Genomic DNA, 8630 nt, shown 5'->3' with positions numbered 1-8630 from the left:
CAGCCCTGTAAAATAGGAATGTCTCCCATCACTTTCAGGATGTAATTCCCACTCTTCGGGTCAGCTCACAAAGTCCTTTAGCATCTGGTTCCATCTTACCTGGCTTCCCTCACCTCTAACCCGCAATCCCCTACATCCATCCACCTTTTCCTCCAGCCAGCCTGAGACACTAAGGCTTCCTATCCTTCCATGCCCCTAGACATTAATACATGTTACTCTTTCTGCCAACCACAATCTTCCATCTTTGCCTTCTTGCCTAAAACCTAATTACCTCTAAAAGTTGGCCTGCATCAACCCTCTGAAGTCCACCACTGACTGCTCCCAGGACTCTATTGTAAAGCAAAGCAGATCATTCTTATTGTTGGTTTCCTGGATTTCCACTCCCATTGTGAGCTCCTGAAGGCCAGGACATTGCCTACTTTATCTTCTAGCCCCACAGTGACTAACATAACAACTGACACATAAGAAGTACTAAAAAAGCATTTGCTGAATGAATGGATGTGATGTGAAATTTCTGGACAAAAAGATGACTGTCCAATGTCTAAAGTCTGAACTGCAAACTCAAAGGAGGAGACAAGATCCTGATTCTAAGTTCTACCCTGAGTTCTACACATGCCTTAGGGGCATGACTATAGTCTTTTTGTTTGTCAGAAAAGTCTGAGGCCAACTTAAGGACACAGAGACTGTAATTTCGCTGTGTCGATCTCAGCTGAAACCAAGGTGTGTTGGCATGAGACAGTAATCACTTAACTGCCTTGCACCTAAGAACACTAATATTTTGGCCTTTCCAGACAGGCTCGGGAATGTGATTTGGAGCCATTTGAAAAATGACACCCCACAGTAAAATGGAGCTTTGTGTCCTCTTCTTCAATCCCAGCTTCTGATCCTTTAAAACTGCCTTTAGAAACACTTTTTTTTCTCTTCTTGTGTATGTTTATTTAAAAAATGAGAATAACAACTCTCTTCTCAAACTACTCTTAGCTGCCAAATTATCCAGTATGTATTTAGGCAATATTCAAGTCTCCGTATTTAGAATAAACCTAAAATCTTCCTATCCAATCGGCTAATGAAAGTCTATGCTAGAAGATGTGGCCAGTCATTATACTTTGCCAAATGCATACAAGCAGAAAATGATTTCATGAGTTAGGTCCTCATTTTTGGTCTTCCCCATATCCTGCTGAGCCTTTGAGATCACATTTGTCTCTGTCGATGTTTTCACAGTGCCATCATTAGCTAATAGAATCTCAGGTTTGGACTGGAACTTGTTGTTTGATCCTTTCTGTACAGTTCTCTGCCAAATGGCTCTGGAATTTCTGTTTGAAAACTCCCTCTACAAAGAACTCACTAACTCCTAGGAGCAGTTCATCCCATCTTTGAACAACACTGGCTATTTCACCTTGTGAAATCAGTTTTCCTGGAGCTTCCATAACTTTAGTCCTACTCTAACCCTTAGAGCACAAGTATAATGCCTCCTCCATGCCAGCTCTTCAGATGCATGAAAATGATAAAGATAATTCCATTAAATCTTCTGCAAGTGACTCCCTCATAGGAAGTGGTTTGAGTCATTCTCCCTAAAGATTCCTGTCACTCAAAGGTCTGGTCCCTAGATCTAGGACCTGCCACCCACGTGAGTTCTGATGAAACACAGAGAGCAGGACCATTGACTACCTCCGTCATCGGTTTACGTGATCCCCACAGCCCTTTCCTTCATCTTATATTTTCCATTCTGCTTTCAAATTTCCCTTTCATTTTATTCTTTCATGAAGCTCGTACACTCATTATATTGTCTTTCCTTTACCCGTGCTATTAAAAAGTATAGCACATATGGTATTTCCAATACAGAAAACACAGATACACAAAGAAAACTGTAATACAATACATTTGTATATTATCTTTATACATAGATATAAAGATTATATAATCTTATATAATTGAAATCCCAGTTCTGTCTGGTGGCAAAAATTGTTAGTTTGTTATTTGACTTTGCTTTGAATTTCTAAAAGAGCCAGACTCTTAAAAGTTCTACTGCATTTTCTCTGAAAGTTTTCATGTCTGTCATGGGCTTTGAAAAGCCTATTTTGAAACTAAAAAATCAAGCCTTTCCTCCTATCTTGTTTCTGTACTTCTGTAGTAACAATTCACCTTGACAGCATGAGGCTAAAGAGAATAGTCCCAGGATCCAAGAAATTGGAAGGAGGTAAAAATATCAATTAATATTTAAAAATCTTATTCAGCTTTCCAGAAAACAGAATGTTTGGGATTCCTTGCCAGGAGGAAGGAAGGGTTCAAAAGCACTTATAATCCAGAATTCCCATATCCCCAACCTTTCAATCACCTGGGTGCTCCTGCTGCAGGGTCTTAAGAGACAGGCTCAGATGACCCTGCAGGGTACCTTATTCCTCCGACTTTATTAATCTCCTATCCAAGTGAAATCACAGAAGGTATCCCTACCTGATTTATCTCCTGTCCAGTTAAAATGCATGTAAGTTACAAGAATTCCTTTTGGCCCTTAGAATCTCAGGTAGTTATTAGAGTGCAGAATCATGTCAGCAAATGGACAGGAGGCCATCCTAGGGATGGCCTAGGAGGGGATACAGGCAGGCCCAGCATGGGGAGGAAGGGGGTGGCTGAGAAGGTTCAGAAGGCATCCATATGTTGGTCTGCTAACCTGGAAAGTGGTGACATCTTCCTGGGTGAAAAAGGAGGACACTATGAGAAAATGATCACCAGAATGGAGGGCTATTCCACCTCTACTCACGTGCAAGCCAAGGCAGATCTCCACCATCAGAGTACCTTTAAAACATTTTTTAATTGAAGTTGATACATCATTCTTAATCAGTTCCTTATGGGTCAATCAACTATTCAAATTATGCAGTGTTCTCTATGTCCTAGTCTCAAAACCAGGTGAGTGAGGGAGTTTGTTGCCACACAGGAAACATCAGGGGAGTCCCAGGACCAGAGTCAGGCTAAGGTGAATGGTCAGAACGGGAAAGACAATATTACGGCTCCGATGAGAGGCAGCAATGAAGAAACTGGCGAAAAAGAAAAAGCTCAGTGACTAGGAGAGTCAAGAGGCTTTGAGAAGGAAGATTTAACCGTGGGTGTCATTTTTATTGCATTTCTAGCACATCTTTCCTTTGCATCCCAATTCTACCATAATCCACTGTGAGCTCAGGTAATGCAAACTCATTTTCATATCAGCAAAAGGGATTAAGAAGGTAAATCTCCAGAGGGAGAAAATATCCATGATGTATTTTAAAGCCGAATGGAGTATAAATGATTTTGTATCCACTCTTTTGTATTATTCATGCCTCAGCTCCCTGTCATGGCCATGAATAAATGAAATTTAACAAATGTTGTTTGGTCCACAGTGGTCCAGAATCACCCTAGAAGCTGAAGATCAGCTGCAACCCATTCTAGGAGTTCTTAGAGTATGAATGTGAAGGCCTTGGAGATAATCAAAATCAAAATTAAAAGACTTCCTCAGTCTTTTCAAGCTCCCTTTGATAAACAAAATAAATCACACGCCCACATTTAATTGCATTTAAAATTCAAGGTAAATTAAGTATTGTGACAAAAAGGCAAATCAAATCAATGGAACAAAGTGTGCTGCTGTGTATTCATGGCACACGTCTCCCTTGAACTTTTACAGACCCTCCTTGGAGAACTAAGATATAGGTCAGTGATTGGTAAACTATGACCTGCAGCCTGCTTTTATATGGCCCATGAGTTAAGAATGGTTTTTACATTTTTAAATGGTGGTGAAAAAAAATCGAAAGAAGAATAATACTTCATGACATGTAAAAATTATATGAAATTCATATTTCAGTGTCCATAGATGAAGTGTCACTGGAGCCCAGCCACACTCACCCTTATTGGCCGTGGCTTGCTTTTGTGCTATGGCAGCAGAGCAGAGTGTGTGCAAAAAAGATCATGTGGCCCCCAAGTCCTGAAATATCCACTATCTGGCCCTTTACAGAAAAAAAAAATTGTCTAGCCTTTGTAAACCAATGCTTTCTTTTAAAGATGAGAAAATTAAAACCCAAGGAGAAGAAAGATCTCAAGGTCACCCACCTGGTATTCGACAGAGATATCTCTAGAACCCACTCATCTAAACTCCATGTGGGATCCTTTCTCATTATACCAAGTGGCCTGGGGTGGAGGTGAGGGGGGCTGTCCCCAGGATTACAGACAGCAAGCCTGTGACTGAACAGGCTGTAGGAACCAGAGCCACAGTTTCCAGAGTTCAGGAGCATACGTGAATAATGTGTTTCCTAAGGAGAAGAGAAGAAAAAACAAGACAAAACAACACTGAAACTAATTATGAAGGTGTACGGAAAATTCATTTTGGTCCAGCACATGCTGTACTGTGAGATCTGGCCATCTAACCTGGTCTGAACTGAATGCTGCATGTCTTTCGGTCCCAGTACCCATCCACTGCTTGTACTTACTCTTACTTTGCTGCTTCCATTTAAGAACCCTCAGAAACAGGGATGTGGAATGCTTCATGTGAGGGAGGGCACTGGGAATAAACAAAAAAGATAATCTGGGAGTGAGGGAGAGAGTTGAGCTTGGTTTTCTGCTGGAGGCTACATTTTTATTTTTATTTGTTTTCAACTGGCACGCATCTTCTTTGTTTTGAATAATGGAGATAATTATACATTCAAGGGATCACACTCTAAACCCCCCAAACGATTAAGAAATCTTATTGCAGGCAATCATGAGAAAATGTAAGGAAGGATTACCCAGAGAGACAATGCAAATCATACATCTTCAAGTCCCTTGCTTAGCACAGAGACCTAATCACCATTCTCCTCTCTTTCTCATGGCTGAATTGTTTATATTCCAGGCCTCTCTCAGGGCACAGCAATGTTCTTTCCTAAACCCTGCTCATGTGTAGTCAAAGGTTCGGATGGGTCCCTCTTGGGAAACTGCTACCTCGGTGATTTTGATTCCGACCTGTAAGCTCCCATTTACCAGCAACTGGGAATAGAACAAAAGCTTGCATTATGTTCAGGCTGCAAGCTTCTTTATGTAGGGAGAAAGGAACCCTGTGTATCATTTGCTCAATTCAACAAATACTTATTGGGCAGCAACCACAAAGCAGACATTACTCTAAAAGCTGGGATAAAACAGTGGAAAAAATATAATCCCTGACCTTATGGGTCTATATATAGTGAAGCCAGATAGATAGACAAGGAAATAGGAAAATCAAATGTGTGTCATGAAGGATATGAAAAAAATAAGTCCAGATTGTTCAGGGGTTGCCTGGCTAGAGCAAATCAATTCGAAGAGTACATGGAATTAACCAGGAAAAGAGCTTAGAGGGGGCATCTGTCAGGTGGAGGGGACAAATGTGAAGCCCTACAGATGAGAGAGGTCATGGATTGTTGAGAAAACTAGGGTGGGACTGATCAAACCTTGGGGAGGGGAACAGCAGACATGTGGATAAGGAGGGAAGATGACCAAGGATGGGGCTGGGAATGTCAGCTGATGCCAACCAGGAAGGGTCTTGTGAGCCTTATCCTGAGGATAAGGAAGGCAGGCATTTCAGAAGGCAATGCAGAGTCTCAAAAGTGTTTTAATGACAGTGGGTGATGGGATCAGATTTGCCATTATCTTCTTAACCATACCTCGCTGTCCAGGGATTATATATCTGACTCACTATGCCCTCAGTTGTATGGTGTAACAATAATAATAAGAAGAAGAATAGCTAATACATATTGTGTTAATATGTGCCTGGATTGTGTCAAGCACTTTACCTGAATAATATGATTTACTCCTCACGACAATCCTATGAAATAGATATTACTACTATCTGTAACTGACAAATGAGGAAACTGAGGCACAGAGATTGAGTAGCATGCCCAAGAGTGTACAATTATTAAGGTGAGGAGCTGGAATTGAAATCAAATGCAGTCTACCTCCAAAGCTCAGACTAAACATGGGCCTGTGAGTGAAAAAATCAAATACAACTTCCAACTCTGATTCTCAGTGAGATCGTGGGCTTTCACTCTCTGGTTTCCTTGTCTTTAAATAAGAAGAATGAGCTACATAACTTTCAATCCTCTTTCTCTAGTCTAATATCAAGATATTGTATTTCTCTTAGATGTCAGCAGAAAAGCAGTAGTTCAGGGTAGTCATTTGACTCTTACTGTTCTTAAGGCGAGAAATAGTTACAAGAAATCAAGCCCTGTAGAAGATTTATGATCTCTCTCGGGGATAATTCCAAAACTTTCTTCCTCTCCCCTCACTCTCTCAGTCTTCTTTCCCAAGGTTTGTGATGGAAATCCAGTGACAGAGTGATTTCCATAAATACGTGTTGATTGTCAGTGGATCGGAAAATACAATATCACTGGAACTTCCCCCCCACATGTCACTGTCATCAGGTTTTGTCTTCTTTGTGGTCCATTGACAGTGACAATAATCCAGGCTCTGTTTTCTCTCTGTCAATTACACTTTAAGCGGGTCAGGGTGAGACTTATCATTAAAGAAAAATCAACAGCTCTGAAAAAGCAGGTGTTAAAAGTTAACAAAAGGATTGAATATTCATAATGGTTAAATTGTGTTTGCTGGATTTGGCATGGCCAACAGATACTTTTTCCTGAATTTGCACCACCATCCATAATATAGAATGGAAGTCGTGATTGGCAAAAAAAACGGTTAGAGAAAGGTAGAGGACCATCCTATTTTAGTGTCTTCAGAATGCCAGGGGATTATCCATGCTCAGTTGGCTTTTGATACTGGAAAGATAACTCAGTGGTCTCAGCTTCAGAATTCTTAGACTTTGTGGAACCACAGGTCTAAAATCTTGGCAAGCCTGAGTCATGGCTTCAGTCTCTGTCTCCTTAGAAAAAAATCTGAAGAGCAAGTGATTTATGGTATTTCTTCTTCTAGAAGAGCTCTCCAACCCCTGGCCACTGAATGGACTTTGAAATATGCCCACAGGGATCCTTTATCCACAGACAACCTCTGAGTGCTTATTATTCACTTTACTAGTGTAGAAGCTCTTTAATCATTGTCTCTGCATTTGCTTTAATCTAGAAACTGTCAATTTATTAGCTCATAATGTGCCTGAAGCTTTTCACCATCTTACTGGAGAAAGACTTGTATAAATCCAGGAGATGATTCTAAAAAAGTCAGATTGATATGAGATAAGGATATGAAGAGACAAAATAATATAGCAATTAGAGTACAGAACTAAAGTTTATTTCTGAAAGAAAAGTATTCTATATTTTGTTTCAAGAGGAGTAAAACCATTTTTAACTCCATCTAGTAATAACTGATGAGTGAGTAAAAGAATTACTTATTATAAACATGAAATTATCCATTACAAAGGATTTTCAGCACCAAAATTTTAGGAAGTTACCCAGAGTGCACACTGGAGGGATACTCCTGAAAATGAAAGTGGTTAAGAAATCAAAGACCATGAGCTACAAATATATATATATATATGTATATATATATTTCTGAGGTTGAAAAATCTCAAATGTGTGTGTATATACATATGTGTGTGTGTGTTTTCATGGAGAATAATCAGAGCATCAAGAAAAATAATGTTCAGGATACAAAGATAAGTAAGGAGCCCAGCATAGCACAAGAGCAAAGCAGCATAGAGTGCACATGCGATAGAGAAGATGGCAAAAAAGAGTCCAGAGAGAAGGGACTGAAAGAGTGACTCCACCTTGAAATAAAACTGTGGAATACTTGGCTTCCAGATGACCTAAAGACTGATCACAGCTAGTCTAATAGCTATAATCACTACAAACTCTACCTATGACATTCCTGATCTGTTGCTGTCTTCCATCTTTCTCCCAGAGTGGTTTTATTATCAAGTAAAGTGTTTGCTTCTTTCTTTTTCCTCACAGAAGAGACCTTTACAATTACCTAGTCCAATTCATTCACTTTACAAATGAGGAAACCAGGATCCTGAGAGGTTAAAGTGAATTGCTCAGTCACCTAGATGGAGAGTACCATAGACAGGACTAAAATCCTGAATCTTCTAATTCCCAAACCACACTTCATTGCAAGAGCCCATTCTTCCTCTGAAATAATTACCACTTTCCTCTTCATCATAGTGGTAATTTCTGCAAAGGCAGAGAAATACTGTGGGTGATTCTCAATCATTAGATGTTTAAATTAGCATTTGGGAACTATATATCTACATAGAATTACTGGAAGTTGGAAGGAATACAAAATCATCACCTTTACTTTTAATAGGGTCCCAACACAATCTTCCAGCATACTTGCTTAAAATTAGTTCTTCCTTCCCTGTCAATTAGCCATTTTGTTTTTATTTTCTTACCAGAGATAGAATTTAATGATTCAAAGGATCTTGGAGATCACCTAGACTTACTTTCTTATCTTATAAATGAAAGCTGAGGTTCAAAAAGGATACCTTACCAAATCACAAAATACTCGAATTTGAAGAAGCAACAATATTTAGTCAACTTTTTTTTAATTTAGAGAAATAGAAGTACTTAACTATTATAACACCTGTATTTCTCACTATCTATAATTAATAATTTTTCATATTTTGCTATATTTCTTTCAAATATTTTATATAAGAAATAAAGCTATGCAGATACAGTTGAAATACATTTTTCCCAACCCCTAGTCTTACTGACATC

This window comes from Balaenoptera physalus (assembly GCF_965194825.1).
Source record: "Balaenoptera physalus genome assembly, chromosome: 4".
Classification (NCBI taxonomy): Eukaryota; Metazoa; Chordata; class Mammalia; order Artiodactyla; family Balaenopteridae; genus Balaenoptera; species Balaenoptera physalus.
The sequence above is the reverse complement of the archived record's forward strand: the minus strand, read 5'-3'. Positions refer to the sequence as shown.